The sequence below is a fragment of the Salvelinus namaycush genome, chromosome 10 (assembly GCF_016432855.1).
Source record: "Salvelinus namaycush isolate Seneca chromosome 10, SaNama_1.0, whole genome shotgun sequence".
Taxonomy (NCBI): domain Eukaryota; kingdom Metazoa; phylum Chordata; class Actinopteri; order Salmoniformes; family Salmonidae; genus Salvelinus; species Salvelinus namaycush.
This window is the reverse complement of record NC_052316.1, coordinates 26,404,933-26,423,453: the sequence shown is the minus strand read 5'-3', so window position 1 is coordinate 26,423,453 and position 18,521 is coordinate 26,404,933.

Below are 18,521 nucleotides of genomic sequence, written 5' to 3'. Positions count from 1 at the left end.
TAGCAATTAAACACTGGAGTGATAGATGTGCAGAAGATGAATGTGCAAGTAGAGATAATGGGGTGCAAAGGAGAAGAAACAAAAAAGAACAATATGGGGCTGAGGTAGTTGGGTGGGCTATTTACAGATGGGCTGTATACAGGTGCAATGATCGGTAAGCTGCTCTGACAGCTGATGCTTAAAGTTAGTGAGGGAGATATATACGACTCCAGCTTCAGTGATTTTTGCAATTCGTTCCAGTCATTGGCAGCAGAGAACTGGAAGGAAAGGAGGCCAAATGAGGAGTTGGCTTTGGGGATAACCAGTGAAATATACCTGCTGGAGGGCGTGCTACGGGTGGGTGCTGCTATGGTTACCAGTGAGTTGAGATAAGGCAGAGCTTTACCTAGCAAAGACTTATAAATGACCTGATTGGCACAATTTTGCAGGCTGGACCTTACTCAAGTGGAGCAGTTAGGAAGATAGCTTCAGCATGCCTACTCTTCCACAGACTCCTCAGAAGGAGAGTTGCGGACTCTATGCAAGAGACTACAGGTGGCAGCCGTCTTTAACCACCCTATTGCCTGAACGGCTTGTGGACTAGAACGCCAGAGACACTAAAAGCTAAAGTAAAAGCACCTGAAACTCTTTTGTTGTGTGTTTACTCATTGCCGCTTGTGTAGTCGGGCACACCCTGCTCTTCCCAACAACAAGATATTACATTTCTGACACCATGATTTGGAACACCTGCTCTTCCATGTCATAGACTGACGAGGCCAATCCAGGTGAAAGCTATAATCCCTTATTGATGTCACTTGTTAAATCCACTTCAATCAGTGTAGATGACAGGGAAGAGACAGGTTAAAGCCTTAAGGATTTTGTATGTGTGCCATTCAGAGGGTGAATGGGCAAGACAAAATATTTAGGTGCCTTTGAATAGGGTAGGGTAGTAGGTCGCAGACACACTGCTTTGTGTCAAGAACTGCAACGCTGCTGGGTTTGTCCCGCTCAATAGTTTCCTGTGTGTATCAAGAATGGTCCACCACAGGACGTCCAGCCAACTTGACACAGCTGTGGGAAGCATTAGAGTCAACATGGGCCAGCATCTATGTGGAACGCCTTCGACACCTTGTAGAGTCCATGCCGCGACGAACTGAGACTGTTCTGAAGGCAAAAGGCATGGGGGTGCAACTCAATATTAGGAAGGTGTTCCTAATGTTTGATTTAATCAGTGTATACTTCCATATTTTTTTTTAAAACTGGCTACCTTCAGATGAGTCTTGTGAGACTTGTGGGTGTCCTAGAGAAAGATGACAATGTCACAAAAACGATGCACATGCTTCAATGGGGCAGAAGTCCATGAGTTGTTGTGATTCTGGATGGCCAGATAGCTACCAACAATGACAAGAAACTACCATGTGGGGAATCGTAAGTGGCTCGTTTCAGCTAGTTTCATCTTGTTCTTGATACGCTACAGACAGAAGTTGGCAGATCAGTTGGACCGACTTCAAATGTTGTAGAAGGAGAATGTTTGCGAGAGTCTCATCTTTCCATATAGTGGTCATATTAGTTTATTGACCTAACCGTTCAGACGCTACAGACATTTTGTGAGAAGACTGATTTTCGGGATGTCTCATGGTCTGACAAACATGGAAGGCCCCCATCAGCTATGTGGTGGATTGAGACAGCCCATGCAAACAAAATAGATATCTGTAGCTTAAACTGACGTATTTTGATGGGGATTCTTTTATTATGGTAATTCGATTTCTGCGGGGTTGCGGACATCGACTCTAGGGGGTTGTTAAAGCCAATTATCTCAGAATCATCTAAGGTTCTATCTCTACATGTGTGTCTGGTTTCCTATGTTGGTAATGTGTAGTGTACCCCTGGGGAGGTCCACACCTCTAGGAAACCCATAGGACCTGATCAAAGAGAGGTAGACCGCAAAAACACACACAGGCTGGCAGGCAGGCATAAAATACATACACAGGCTTGCAGGCAGACATGCATACACAGGCTGAATGGCAGGCACACATACGTACACAACCAGGCAGGTAGGAAGGCACACATACACAGGCATGCACAAGCACATACACAGAGTGTCTTTCTGAGGATTCAAATTGTTTTACTAAGCAAACAGAAGGTTGTTGATACTGTTTGAAGGGGATAGGTGGGGTGGTAGAGTGTCCAATGTTTTTTTTCTTCTATCGTAAGTGAGAGAACTGTATCTAATGTCTTACACCGACACCCCAGGGACAGGGATGGCCAACCACCCTGCTGGAAAGGTAGTTCTCCAGAAGGAATGTTGACCACCCCTGAGGTCAGGGGTCAGGGTTAGTGTCTGTCCAGCAACACGGCCAGACACAATGAGAATTTTTACACAAGAGTAACACATTCCGGTTGCAATTCTATCATGTTCCATGGCATGTGAAATTACTTGATTAACATGTTTCCAATACACATGTATTTAGGAACAAAAAATTTGCCCCAAACTAGCCTTTCAGGTGTTTCATATATTTTTTACATTTCACAATTCAATTTGTGTTACAATAAAACATGAATACTGTATAATTATTGTATTTCCAACATGTATTAACATATACATTTGTGATAGGAGAATAGCAGAACACTAGAACTCAAATGAAGAACATTGCTGTAAGAGAGAGAGAGCTGTGAGCATCTGTGAAGAACATTGTGCTGCTGTGAAATGCTGGGAGGGAATCTTAAAAGTTTTCTTTGGTTGTAGATGAATCTTGTAGAACAATGAGTGAACTGAGAGCAACATCAGTAAATCTCACTAGAAGACTCAGTCATGTTGATTGGACCCAGATCACCAGGCCGGGTTCTGGGAACATCACTCATTGCTGAGAAGAGTTTGTGCGTGCGTGCGTGCGTGCGTGCGTGCTTGCGTGCGTGCGTGCGTGCGTGCGTGCGTGCGTGCGTGCGTGCGTGCGTGCGTGCGTGTGTGAGAGAGAGAGAGAGCAACTGTGCGTGCTATTCACTCCAAGTCACAGTTTGTGGTTAGTGTCCTCTGTAGAGTTGTGTTCCTGGTAGAATGCAGGGGGTGTACCCAGAATGTCTCTCTCTCTCACTCACTCTCTCACTCTCACTCACCCCTTCAGTAACTTACTCGCTCTCTTTTTCTCTCACTTTCTCTCTCTCTCTCGCTCCCTCCCTCTCTCTCCCTCTCTTTCTCCTTCCATACCAACACTTCTTACAATCTTAACATGAACAACAGAGAATTTAACCTCCACTTCTGGTGACACATCTTATCTTGGTGACCTCTGACCTCTACATTGAACTCTAGGTTGATTCCTCAGGTCAGTCCTCTGTTTCTCCGTTATCTAATCAATTGTAAAGATCATTATGGTTGTATCAGAGTGGTCGTAAGGTGGTTACAGATGTGAATAATGCTGAAATGAACTCCATTGACCGTGTAGTGACCAGTTAAAATCACTATCCTAGACAGCTTTATTAAAGAGCCAGTCAGCGCTCGATCTGACAGATATTTCCATATCTCATCATTCATACAGTAGGATGAGGAAGGGAGGTCTGGCACTGGGTGTGTGAACAGAGCAGAGAGAGAGGGGGAGAGGGACAGAGCGGAGCGAGAGTATCCAGGTATCTCTCTCTACTTGATGTGGAATATCTTCAATCATCTTCCCAGAACTCAGCACGTAGGATGGAAACCATGAACAGACCCCTGACTCATTATAGAGACATGTACGGGAACAAAACAACATCGAGAGATGGAAGCTGTCCTCTATCGAGGAAGACCAGAGAGGAAGCAGAGAAAGAGTATGTCGCCAGTCACTTCTCTTTCTATAGACACACAAGCACATGCACACACACACACACACACACGCAAACACACACTCACCAAGTGAGGAAGAGGATGTCGCCCTCCAGTCAGCTGGCACAGCTCTCTGCTCTCCAAGCCAAGACAGGGGATCCTGGATTTTATTTGTCACCTCACTTCCTCCCCCGCTACCTCCTAGCCTGATGTATTTAACCTGCATGAGAACCTATTATTTATAGAAGCCTATATATCACTCTATTGACCATGGCTGTAGATTACCATGGTCATTCACTAGCACCAAGAGAAATACACTCATGGAGAGAGGAATGGTGGAGGAGTGGGGTTATCTGATGGGAGCGACTTTATGTCTCCTCTGTAATGGGTTGTGTGCTAAGTAGGTACTTGGGTGCATGTGTGAACCACCAGGCAGACCAACAGTAGCATCAGTAAGTGCAGCTGTCAGATGGAGATGCTGAGAGTATTGGTTTCTCATAAACCCTAATGGGACATCTAGACAAACACACTGTGTCCATAATGCCGGAACGTATACTGGAACACTAATGTACATCCTCCGTATCAATAAACCAGCTTTACAATCAACTACAGAGACAATCAATCCTCCATACTTAAACTATGGAAGTTATACAACAGGACATAGGAGTACAGAGGCTTTCACTGTGTGTTAGTGAACATAAAGGCTGAGAGTGTAGTTTTTATACCAGCTACTAGAGGTTGTCTCTGACGACTCTTTTGGTTTGAACCAGAGTATGTGAGCGGAGCGAAGCTGGAGCAGAGCGAGGAGCGGAGTGTGCCCAAAATTGACTGGAGCGTGGAGCTGGACCGTTTGCATACTCACCCGCTCCAATTTCGCTCCAGTACCGCTCTAGTACATGGCATGCCTGGCCCAGCATGCATTTGTAGGCTACTTGTGTGCTGCTATAGTCCCTTACTTTAGCTACAGTCATGGAGTTTGCAAAATATTTTCATAAAGAAACTGATAAAACACACAGGTGAAAAATCAAGGTGACTTACGAAGATGTGGAGGACCAAGATTAAGAGAGGGAGTGAGGTGATGTACAACTAAAGAATCGTTGTGGGATCTGAAAATACACTTATGCCAAAAGCATGATTATGAACATAAAATCTGATCTCTTAAAAGTTATATTATCTACACAATACGCTATCATTGATTTTGGCCCAATAGGCCCGACATACAGTTGAAGTCGAAAGTTTACATACACCTTAGCCAAATACATTTAAACTCAGTTTTTCACAATTTCTGACATTTAATCTGAGTAAAAATTCCCTGTCAGTTGGGATCACCACTTTATTTTAAGAATGCGAAATGTCAGAATAATAGTAGAGAGAATGATTTTTTTCAGCTTTTATTTCTTTCATCACATTCCCAGTGAGTCAGAAGTTTACATACACTCAATTAGTATTTGTTAGCATTGCCTTTAAATTGTTTAACTTGGGTCTGTCACGACTTCCGCCGAAGTCGGTCCCTCTCCTTGTTCGGGCTGCTTTCGGCGGTCGACGTCACCGGTCTTCTAGCCATCGCCGCTCCACCTTTCATTTGTTTTGTCTTGTTTTCCTGCACACCTGGTTTACGTCTCCTCATAATTACTATGTGTATTTAGCCCTCTGTTCCCTCCATGTCTGTGTGGGGTTTGTTTATTGTCGAGGTTGGCACGCTTCCGGCTGGTTAGAGCCAGGTTTTATGTATACCTGTGTTTTGTGGCAGCCGGTACTTTGTACTTTGTGGTACTGTGTGCTGCCATACTTGTTTTGGGCATTTGGTGTTGGTGACGCTGTTGCGTTCTGGTCTTACTATTTGCCTCAGTATAGTACTTCATGTTCACTCATCTCTGCGTCTGACTTCCATGCACCAGCTACACCCACCGTTGACAGGGTCAAACATTTTGGGTAGCCTTCCACAATAAGTTGGGTGAATTTTGGCCCATTCCTCCTGACAGAGCTGGTGTAACTGAGTCAGGTTTGTGGGCATCCTTGCTTGCACACACTTTTTCAGTTCAGCCCACAGATTTTCTATTACCTTTATTTAACTAGGCAAGTCAATTAAGAACAAATTCTTATTTTTAATGACGCCTAGGAACAGTGTTCAGGGGCAGAACGACAGATTTTTACCTTGTCAGCTCGGGGATTTGATCTTGCAACCTTTTCGTTACTAGTCCAACACTCTAACCACTAGGCTACCTGCCACCCCATAGGATTGAGGTCAGGGCTTTGTGATGGCCACTCCAATACCTTGACTTTGTTGTCCTTAAGCCATTATGCCACAACGTTGGAAGTATGATTGGGGTCATTGTTCATTTGGAAGACCCATTTGCAACCAAGCTTTAACTTCCTGACTGATGTCTTGAGATGTTGCTTCAATAAATCTGCATAGTTTTCCTACCTCATGATGCCATCTATTTTGTGAAGTGCACCAGTCCCTCCTGCAGCAAAGCAGCCCTACAACATGATGCTGCTGCCCCCGTGCTTCATGGTTGGGATGGTGTTCTTCGGCTTGCAAGCCTCCCCATTTTCCTCCAAACATAATGACTTCTTGCTGTCCCCAGTCCACCTGGCCTTGCTGCTGTTCCAGTTTCAACTGTTCTGCCTGTGGCTATGGAACCCTGACCTGTCCACCGGACGTGCTACCTGTCCCAGACCTGCTGTTTTCAACTCTCTAGAGACTGCAGGAGCGGTAGAGATACTCTTATTGATCGGCTATGAAAAGCCAACTGACATTTACTCCTGAGGTGCTGACTTGCTACACTCTCGATAACTACTGTGATTATTATTATTTGACCATGCTGGTCATTTATGAACATTTGAACATCTTGGCCATGTTCTGTTATAATCTCCACCCGGCACAGCCAGAAGAGGACTGGCCACCCCTCATAGCCTGGTTCCTCTCTAGGTTTCTTCCTAGGTTTTGGCCTTTCTAGGGAGTTTTTCCTAGCCACCGTGCTTCTACACCTGCATTGCTTGCTGTTTGGGGTTTTAGGCTGGGTTTCTGTACAGCACTTCGAGATATTAGCTGATGTACGAAGGGCTATATAAATACATTTGATTTGATTTTGATTTGATTTGATGGTCATTATGGCCAAACAGTTCTATTTTTGTTTCATCAGACCAGAGGACATTTCTCCAAAAAGTATGATCTTTGTCCCCATGTGCAGTTGCAAACCATGGTCTGGCTTTTTCGTGGCGGTTTAGAAGCAGTGGCTTCTTCCTTGCTGAGCGGCCATTCAGGTTATGTCGACATAGGACTCGTTTTACTGTGGCTATAGATACTTTTGTACCCGTTTCCTCCAGCATCTTCACAAGGTCCTTTGCTGTTGTTCTGGGATTGATTTGCACTTTTCACACCAAAGTACATTCATCTCTAGGAGACAGACCCTCCTTTCTGAGGGGTATGACGGCTGCGTGGTCCCATGGTGTTTATACTTGCGTACTATTGTTTGTACAGATGAACATGGTACCTTCTGTCATTTGGAAATTGCTCCCAAGGATCAACCAGACTTGTGGAGGTCTACAATTTATTTTCTGAGGTCTTGGCTGATTTCTTTGGATTTTCCCATGATGTCAAGCGAAGAGGCGCTGAGTTTGAAGGTAGGCCTTGAAATACATCCACAGGTACACCTCCAATTGACTCAAATTATGTCAATTAACCTATCAGAAGCTTCTAAAGCCCTGACATAATTATCTGGAATTCTCCAAACTGTTTAAAGGCACAGTCAACTCAGTGTTTGTAAACTTCTGACCCACTGGAATTGTGATACAGGGAATTATAAATGAAATAATCTGTCTGTTAACAATTGTTGGAAAACTTACTTGTGTCATGCACAAAGTAGATGTTCTAACCGACTTGCCAAAACTATAGTTTGTTAAAACTTCTTATGGCTGAGATCCCGTTAACGTGATCGACTTGACAACAGCCAGTGAAAGTGCAGGGCGCCAAATTCAAACAACAGAAATCTCACAATTAAAATTCCTCAAACATACAAGTATTTTACACCATTTTAAAGATAAACTTGTTGTTAATCCCACCACAGTGTCTGATTTCAAAAAGGCTTTACGACGAAAGCACACCATCTGATTATGTTAGGTCAGTACCTAGTCACAGAAAAACACAGCCATTTTTCCAGCCAAAGAGAGGAGTCACAAAAAGCAGAAATAGAGATAAAATGAATTACTAACCTTTGATGATCTTCATCAGATAACACTCATAGGACTTCATTTTACACAATACATGTATGTTTTGTTCGATAAAGCTCATATTTGTATCCAAAAATCTTATTTTACATTGGCGCGCTATGTTCAGTAATGTTTTTCCTCCAAAACATCCAGTGATTTTGCAGAGAGCCACATCAATTTACAGAGATACTCATAATAAACATTGATAAAAGATACAAGTATAGATAAACTTCTCCTTAATGCAACTGCTGTGTCAGATTTCAAAAAAGCTTTACAGAAAAAGCACCACATGCAATAATCTGAGTACAGCGCTCAGAGACCAAAACAAGCCATACAGATACCCGCCATGTTGTGGAGTCAACAGAAGTCAGAAATAGCATTATAAATATTCACTTACCTTTGATGATCTTCATCAGAATGCACGCCCAGGAATCCCAGTTCCACAATAAATGTTTGTTTTGTTCGATAACGTCCATAATTTATGTCCAAATACCTCATTTTTGTTCGCACGTTTAGTTCCAAAATCCAAATTGATGACCAGACGAAAAGTCAAAAATGTTCATTACAGTTCGTAATAACATGTCAAACGATGTATAGAATCAATCTTTAGGATGTTTTCAACATAAATCTTCAATAATGTTTCAACCGAAGAATTCCTTTGTCTGTAGAAATGCAATGGAACGCAGCTACCTCTCACGGGGGCGCGCCTGAGTGAGCTTGTGGCACTCCCCCCTCCTTCACAGTAGAAGCATCAAACAAGGTTCTAAAGACTGTTGACATCTAGTGGAAGCCTTAGGAAGTGCAATATGACCCCATAGACACTGTATATTGGATAGGCAAACCTACAAACCTCAGATTTCCCACTTCCTGGTTGGATTTTTTCTCAGGTTTTTGCCTGCCATATGAGTTCTGTTATATTCACAGACATCATTCAAAGAGTTTTAGAAACTTCAGAGTGTTTTCTATCCAAATCTACTAATAATATGCATATCTTAGCTTCTGGGACTGAGTAGCAGGCAGTTTACTCTGGGCACCTTATTCATTCAAGCTACTCAATACTGCCCCCAGCCATAAGAAGTTATTAAAACTTCTTGTCAATAGGGGGAGCTGTTAGCACTATGTTTTCTTGACGTTCCCAAATTAAACTGCCTCGTACTCAATTCTTGCTCGTACAATATGCATATTATTATTACTATTGGATAGAAAACACTCTCTAGTTTCTAAAACCGTTTGAATTATGTCTGTGCGTGAAACAGAACTGGACTTAGAGCAATTTCCCTATGTGGAGTTGAGAATGCAGAATTTTCCAACCTGTTCTCAGACCTGTGTATAACTCTGCCTGTCTTCTATTGGTTGAGATGCACTGCATACGCCTTCCCCTGGGTGTCAGCGAATAGAGGGCCTTGAAATGGAGTCTCTAGGCAGATCCGAAAGTCTATAAATTGATTGGAATCAAAGTGTCCTCTCTTTTGATTCTTCGCTCTGACGCAGGGAGGACCTTGGCATGTCGTTTTAGAAGTTCCTGTTTTAGCTCCTAGATATATCCGGCTCTGTTTTTATTCGATATAGGCTTTAAAGACATCATAATCTTGTTATTTTAAACCGAGTTATATCAGTTTATGTCAGTATATTGCGATTTTCGGGTATTTCATTTTCTGGCGTTGTAGGAAGTTGGGTATCTCTCTCTCGCATGCTATTGTTTACTGCTAATTGCAACGTGGAAGATGACTTTCTCCAACCCAGCAACGATTATTTTGGACAAAGGACACCTATCCCAAGATTCTGATGAGAGGTCATCAAAAAGTAAGAACTATTTATGCTGATAATTCATTGTTCTGTTAAAAAAAGTCAAATGCATAAGACGCCATTACTTGCAGTGTAGCCTTGCTTTATCGCACGCTGTATTGCGCAGTAACATTAATTTTAAAAATGTAATTCAGCGATTGCATTAAGAACTAATTTGTCTTTCAATTGCTGTCCAACCTGTATTTTTTTAGTCAAGTTTATGAATAGTTTTCGATAAGAATAGGTGCCTTTCCAAGATGGCGCCGGACAGATTGCTTGAGGATTTGGACACTATTCTCATTGTATAAGCACGATTTGTGCCGCTAAATATGCACATTTTCGAACAAACTCTATATGCATTGTGTAATATGATGTTACAGGACTGTCATCTGAAGAATTCTGGGAAGGTTAGTGAAAAAATTAATATATTTTGGTGGTTTATACGTTATCGCTATTTTTGCCTTGAATCAATGCTGGTGTGATGTTTGCTATTGTGGTAAGCTAATATAACGCTATATTGTGTTTTCGCTGTAAAACACTTAGAAAATCTGAAATATTGTCTGGATTCACAAGATCTGTGTCTTTCAATTGCTGTACGCTGTGTATTTTTAAGAAATGTTTTATGATGAGTAATTAGGTAATACACGTTGCTCTCTGTAGTTATTCTAGTCGCTTTGGTGAGAGTTGTGATGGTGGCTGCAATGGTAACCTATGATTTATACCTGAAATATGCACATTTTTCTAACAAAACATATGCTATACAATAAATATGTTATCAGACTGTCATCTGATGAAGTTTTTTCTTGGTTAGTGGCTATTTATATCTTTATTTGGTCGAATTTGTGATAGCTACTGATGGAGTAAAAAACTGGTGGAGTAAAAAAAGTGGTGTCTTTTGCTAACGTGGTTAGCTAATAGATTTACATATTGTGTCTTCCCTGTAAAACATCTTAAAAACCAGAAATGATGGCTGGATTCACAAGATGTGTATCTTTCATCTGGTGTCTTGGACTTGTGATTTAATGATATTTAGATGCTAGTATTTACTTGTGACGCTATGCTAGGCTATGCTAGTAGCTTTTCTACTGATGGGGGTGCTCCCGGATCCGGGTTTGGGAGGTGTTAGAGGTTAACAAAAAATTTGAGGAGTGGTTGAAAAACGAGTTTTAATGACTCCAACATAAGTGTATGTAAACTTCTGACTTCAACTGTGTTACCTCTTTCAATCAGCTTTCCGTTTTGATAGGGTTATTTTGCCTAAAACCTTTAGGTCTACCTATAGAATGAAAATAAAAAATAAAAAACTCTGCAACCCTACCCAGCCTGAGTGTCCTGAAGGGTGTTAGAATCCCCAGTGGCTCTGATAGGGTATCCTCCTCTGCTGGCCTGTTTCCAGTCACCATCGCATGAGCCTGAAGCCAGACTTGGGCTGAACTTGTGTTTCAAAAAATGAATTCAAAGGCACTGTAGACTGAGCCTAATAAGGCATTTTCCATTTCATTTGTATTCGTAGGATAGATAAAGGGGGCATATAAACAGACAATGAAAGCTCTTACAAGATTCGATGATTACATTTCCTTAAAACAGGTTATAGGCTACAGTAGAACAGTCAGAACAGTAGGAGAAATTAAGAGGGGTAAATAGACCAAATTATTAGGGTGAGGCACATGGGCTACTAACATCTTACTACACAATATACACATAATATTACTTTCTTAGCTACAGTATACATATCTCCTTGCCATATTACATCATTTATGAAGCAGCATACAATACATTGTTGGACTCATATTGTTGTACTCGGCTCACTTGAACAGGAAGGTGGGGCGGCGGTCCTCCGAGTTAACGGTTGTTTTGAGCGCAGCACAAATCATGCTTCATTGACAGCATGGCCAATGTTGAATGTTTAACATTTTAAACTTGGAAAAGAGCCCCCTTAATCCAAGATTTGGGGCAACACAGCCATTGTCACTGATTCTTTCCAAACCACTCATTGTTGAATTTGCGATTTCCAACTTGTTGTGTAATGTTTATGTCCAATGACCGATGAGCACCGATACGTTTTATCTATCATTTCTCTTCATTATTTCTCTTCACATGACAAGGATTAAAAAGGATTTGCCAGTAGATTGTCTACTTGATTCATGATGATGACTGCTAGCTAAGATTTTGAAAGTATGATGTTGACATGATCAGTCCAATCAAAGCTACTGTAGATATAACGTGATTTGACATAATTTTATCTGTGGCCAATGACCTTGAGCCTTCTTGGATGGGCACTTCTAATGTAACTCCATGGCAGCACCCAAGGGGCTTGAATTTTCTAGCTCTACCCTTAGACTTGGCGATGATGTAGTGTTCCCATGAGTGACAGAATACTGAGCCAATCACGGCGCAATGCTCTGTATTTTCTGCTGACTTGCCCCACCACCACAGAAAGCACTGAGTTAGGCTGAAACACCTGCATTTTGGAGCTGCCCTACTCAAGAAAACAAAAAAGAGATGTTTGTATGCGGCTTTATTAACTCAATGACGTATATATATTTTTTTACATTGTTTGCAAACTGATATGTGACACATATTAATGCCAAAATAACATGCAAAACAGGCAAGCTCCAAAAAAATTAAAGTTAAAAACAATTGCCAAAAAAGTGGGGCTCAAAACAACCCCACCTGTCCTGAAAGACGGGTTGCCACTGGTGTTGCTATAGCCCCTTGCTTTATCTACTGTCATCTAGTATGCTAAATATTTTCATAAAGAAACTGATAAAACACACAGGTGAAAAATCAAGGTGAATTACAAAGATCAGGAGGACCAAATACAAGAGAGGGAGAGTGGTGATGTAGTGTCCACAACTAAAAAATCATTGTGGAATCTGAAAAGACTGATATCCTGAAAGCATGATGGTGTACTTAGTACGTGCACATGCTAACAGAAAGGAATGAGGTCGGTAGCTAGCTAAGTGTGTCATTGTAGCAAAGTATTTATAAACAAAATCAGATCTCTTAAAAGTTTTGTTCATCATTTTGTTCATCATTGATTTTGGCCCAATAGGCCTGGTATATTCCCTCTTTCAAGGAGCTTTCCTTATTTGACCAAAAATCCTTCAGGCCTACCTACAGAAAAGATTATAATAATACGGATCCTTGTTCAGCCTGGCAAGCGCTGAGAGGGTATTCTCCGCTGCTGGCCTGCTCTCCAGACACCATCGCATGAGCCTGAGGCAACGCACTCTGGCCAAGCTAATGTTTCTAAAAATTAATTCAAAGGCACTGTAGATGGAGCCCAATAAAGCATTTTTTATTTAATTTGTATTTAATTCTAAGTAAGTCACAGCCTATATGTGCAATTTATTGACTATAATGATTTAATACGGTCACTCCCTGATTTGTTTCACCTGTCCTTGTGCTTGTCTCCACCCCCCTCCAGGTGTCACCCATCTTCCCCACTTATCCCCTGGGTATTTATACCTGTGTTTTCTGTCTATCTGGGCCAGTTTGTCTTGTTTGTTCAAGTCAACCAGCGGTTTGTCTCAGCTCCTGGTTTTCCCCAGTCTCTTTTTTCTCATCCTCCTGGTTTTGACCCTTGCCTGTCCTGACCCTGGGCCTGCCTGCCATCCTGTACCTTGGCCTCTACTCTGGATTATCAACCCCTACCTGCCTTGACCTGTCGTTTGCCTGCCCCTGTTGTTGCAATAAACATTGTTACTTCAACACCTGATAAATACAACAAAATGTCCCTGCCAGCCTAGTGTGCTGTACTCACAAATGCTTCACAATTTATTTATTTATAGCCTTGAAATAATAGAAATAATATAGTCTAAATAATTCATTTTCGTTTCTTTTTAGGCTCCCTGTCTGGCTCCTCACCTATTTAGAGTGTTTATATGCTGTTTAATATGACATGTATTTGAAATGATGAGATATTTTACAGTCACCTTTCCCTGTTTTTTATTAAAATACTTTTCATTCAATTCATATGGTTTGGAAATAAGAATAATAAATGGGACTTAAATAGCGCTTTTGAAGCACCCATGGTCGCTTTACAATTAAAGAAATTAAGAAGGAAAACAACAAAACAGGAGTCAAAACAAAACATCAGACTAAACAAGACATGAATTATGAGAGGGGTAGGGTAAGGGGTTTAATACTTCATAACCACATGGTAGCTCCAGGTAATTGGGCTCCCGAGTGGCACAGCGGTCTAAGGCACTGTATCTCAGTGCAAGAGGTGTCACTATAGTACCTGGTTTGAATCCAGACTGTATCACATCCAGCTGTGATTGGGAGTCCCATAGGGTGGCGCACAATTGGCCCAGCGTCGTCAGGTTTTGGCCGGGGTAGGCTGTCATTGTAAATAAGAATTTGTTCTTAACTGACTTGCCTACTTAAATAAAGGTTAAATAAAAAAAGTCACAAAAATAGATGGGTGTTGGTTAAATTGTGATTTTAATATTTGGAGCAGCAGTTCTTTTTCCTTTGAGCGAGGAGTGGTTTTGGTTGGAAAGGATGTGGAGCGCTCGGATTTCCGACTGTGCAACTCTGCACACATACTCTGCAGTGAACTTGACACAACTGTGGGAAGTATTGGAGTCAACATGGGTGTCACGTTCGTCGTATGGAGGAAGAGAGGAGGACCAAGGCGCAGCGTGATATGAATACATCTTCTATTTATTATAACGAAGAACACTTAACCAAACTTTACAAAACAACAAAACGAACGTGACGCTATATAGAAAATAGTGCTGAACACAAAACACTACACAGAGACAAACACCCACAAACCAAAAGACAAAACAGGCTACCTAAATATGGTTCCCAATCAGAGACAACAACTAACACCTGCCTCTGATTGAGAACCATATCAGGCCAAACACAGAAACAGACAAACTAGACATACAACATAGAATGCCCACTCAGATCACACCCTGACCAAACAAAACATATAAACATACAAAGCAAACTATGGTCAGGGCGTGACAGTACCCCTCCCCCAAGGTGCGGACTCCGGCCGCAAAACCTGAACCTATAGGGGAGGATCTGGGTGGGCATCTGTCCGCGGTGGCGGCTCTGGCGCTGGACGTGGACCCCACTCCACCATAGGCTTAGTCCACTTTATTGGCGTCCTTTGAGCGGCGACCCTCTTGAAGGGCCCCATTGGACTGAGGGGCGCCTCTGGACTGAGGGGCGGCTCTGGACTGAGGGGCGGTTCTGGCGGCTCCTGACTGGCGGGCGGCTCTGGCGGCTCCTGACTCGCGGGCGGCTCTGGCGGCTCCTGACTGACGGGCGGCTCTGGCGGCTCCTGACTGACGGGCGGCTCTGGCGGCTCCTGACTGACGGGCGGCTCTGGCGGCTCCTGACTGACGGGCGGCTCTGGCGGCTCAGGACAGACGGGCGGCTCGGGCTGCTCAGGACAGACGGGCGGCTCAGGCGGCTCAGGACAGACGGGCGGCTCAGGCGGCTCAGGACAGACGGGCGGCTCAGGCGGCTCAGGACAGACGGGCGGCTCAGGCGGCGCTGGACAGACGGGCAGCTCAGGCGGCGCTGGACAGATGGGCAGCTCAGGCGGCGCTGGACAGATGGGCAGCTCAGGCGGCGTTGGACAGACGGGCACACCTGTAGGGAGGAGACGGAGAGACAGCCTGGTGCGTGGGGCTGCCACAGGACCCACCAGGCTGGGGAGACCTCCAGGAGGCTTGGTGTTAGGAGGAGGCACCTGAAGGACCGGGCTGTGGGGGAGCACTGGAGCTCTGGTGCGCAGCCTTGGCACCACTCCCCCAGGCTGGATAACTACTCTAGCCCGGACCCTCCAGAGTGCAGGCACAGGATGAACCGGGCTGTGGGTAAGCACTGGAGATCTAGTGCCTACTATTTATTATAATGAAGAACACTTAACCAAACTTTACAAAACAACAAAACGAACGTGACGCTATATAGAAAATAGTCCTGAACACAAAACACTACACATAGACAAACACCCACAAACCAAAAGACAAAACAGGCTACCTAAATATGGTTCCCAATCAGAGACAACGACTAACACCTGCCTCTGATTGAGAACCATATCAGGCCAAACACAGAAACAGACGAACTAGACATACAACATAGAATGCCCACTCAGATCACACCCTGACCAAACAAAACATATAAACATACAAAGCAAACTATGGTCAGGGCGTGACAATGGGCCAGCATCCCTGTAGATTGCTTTCGACACCTTGTAGAGTCCATGCCCTGACGAATTGAGGCTGTTCCTAATGTTTTGTACACTATGTAGACTACATACACTCACACACAAAACACACAAAAACATGCATATTGATGCCACACACTCACACTCATACATATACACACTTTCGCACTCTTTCACAATCTTCACATACACTGCTGTTACTCTGTTTATTATCTATCCTGATTGCCTAGTCCCCTTTACCCCCACCTACTTGTACATATTACTTGAATTACCTCAACTACCTCGTACCCTTGCATATATTCTTGCATATAGTCTCGTTATTGTTATTCTAATCTTTTTTTCTGCATTGTTGGGAAAGGCCTCATAAGTAAGCATTTCACGGTAAAGTTTACACTTGTTGTATTTAGCGCATGTGACAAACAGCATGATTTGGGTTTAGCCTACACTGAACTGAATTAGCTGATCATTTTGAGAGGGGAGAAGTCCTCAACTTCAAAACTTTGTTCTATCCATAGCAAAGCTAGCTTAGTTTACCTCGCTGTACTCTCTACTGCCCTTGTTTGTTGTGGTAGAATGACAGACACAGCCAAGAAACACCCACATCAAACTATACCCTCAAAACAATTCTTGTTTGCCTTAAGTCATGTCTGCTAGCATTTCTTAATCAGAATTGATGAAAAACGAGGCCAAATCTGGAAGTGCAGTGGCCTTTTAAAGATGAAATACTCAGTAGGGGAAACTACACCACTGTCCGCCCCATGGCCGTTGTTATGGAGTTTTTTTTCTTAACAAAGCAGTGGTGAGGAGTATTGGCCAACCTGGTAAAAAGAAAATGCAGTACATATTCTGCTGTTCTGTCTAACGTGCAATGATGTCCAATGGAAAAAAACTGTGTTCATTGTTTGCAGTAACATCTTTGTTGTTGTAATAGCGCAAAAGGACGTTGCAGTTTCACCATTAAGGATTCCAACTTCAATGAGAAATCTCTCTCTCTGAGAAACTGTTCTGTGGTGCAACTGACAACATTAGGGGGAATCTAAATGACTGCCCCATGTATGATAATGGCTCCAGCATTTCAATGTGTGTGGGTGTGTCTGTGTTTGTGTGTGTATGTAAGTGCATGCATTGTGTGTGTGTGTGTGTGTGTGTGTGTGTGTGTGTGTGTGTGTGTGTGTGTGTGTGTGTGTGTGTGTGTGTGTGTGTGTATGCATGGGAGCATGTGTGTGAGTCTGTGAGCCTAGAGAACTATTATTGAACTCGGTCTCTCTTAACCAACCAAATAGACTTGTTGTTGTTGAGTTGTGTGTTTGAATGAAGCCCAACCGGAGTCAGTGGTTTTATGGGCTGTCAATGGTTCTGATGAGCTCCAAAGTTTGGGTTGTTGGAATGTTTTTGGAAATCACAGTCCTGGCATATAGACAGCCTATGTCCCCTCAATGGAAATGGCTGTAAAAAGTGTGGATGTGTTTAAATGTTTACAGCATGTGGATTTGTGTGCATGCGTGTCCCCACTCTCACTCCAACCCCAGCTTGTCTGGAGACTTACTGACCCTCCCTCTTATAATACTCTTATATCACTATTCCAAATCTAACGTCAGATGCCCATGTCAGGGCACATGGTTGTGTGAACATAAATAGTGATATTATTTTGCGCCAGCCCTGCACTGACACTGCACTACCCTGAAGTCCCCCAGGAGAGGGTTGGGAAACGGTCAGGGTTGGCGTCAGTCAGGTGAATGATACATCCGGAAATACACAAACCCTGGCAGACAGTCAGACCAGCATTCATATCCTCTCACATCACACTTTATGAATGGTGAACGCAAGTGTGTGTGCGTGCAATATGTGGGCGCGTGTGTGTGTTGAGTTGAAGGATGATCAGACTTCCAGGGTTACATGTATTTATATTAGAGCCATATTTCATGATAAATATAAACCTGTAAAATGTAAAACAGTGGAGTGGCATTTCCTAGAACACAGGAAGTACCAAACAGGAAGAGAGGGGGACGGCCTTCACCACTCTCTTACCGCTCAGCCTGGTGTGTGTGTGTGTCTGTGCGTTTGTGTGTGTGTGTACATGTCGTATATAGACCTCTGCAATTGTCCTTGTAGGCAATGTGTCATTGCAGATCCAAATAAAATCCTCAAGTGTGTGGCAGATGAAGATATAAACATAGACAGCTATTTCTCTCTTTATTTCTGTAGAACTACTTATTCTCTTCTCCAAACCCCCTAATCTATCCGGCTCTCGTGGTGTGTGTGTGCGTGCAAGTATGTGTGTCGGTGCTTGTGTACATCTGTATGTGTGCATAGATTAAGGATTAGGAGATTAGAGAGTAAATCTCTGATTAGATCAACTCCCCCGCAGGATGAGATTAACACTCCTTAATTACGGTCCCATCATCCCTTCTCCTCTATTACGATCCCCCCATCCCCTTCCCAGTCCCTCACACATTCTGTTTACACATCACAACCCCTTAAATCTGTTTACAGATGTAGGATCTTCATTTGATCACTCCTTTGTTGCTGATAATTCTCCCGCACAGCAGGAAATGCAGA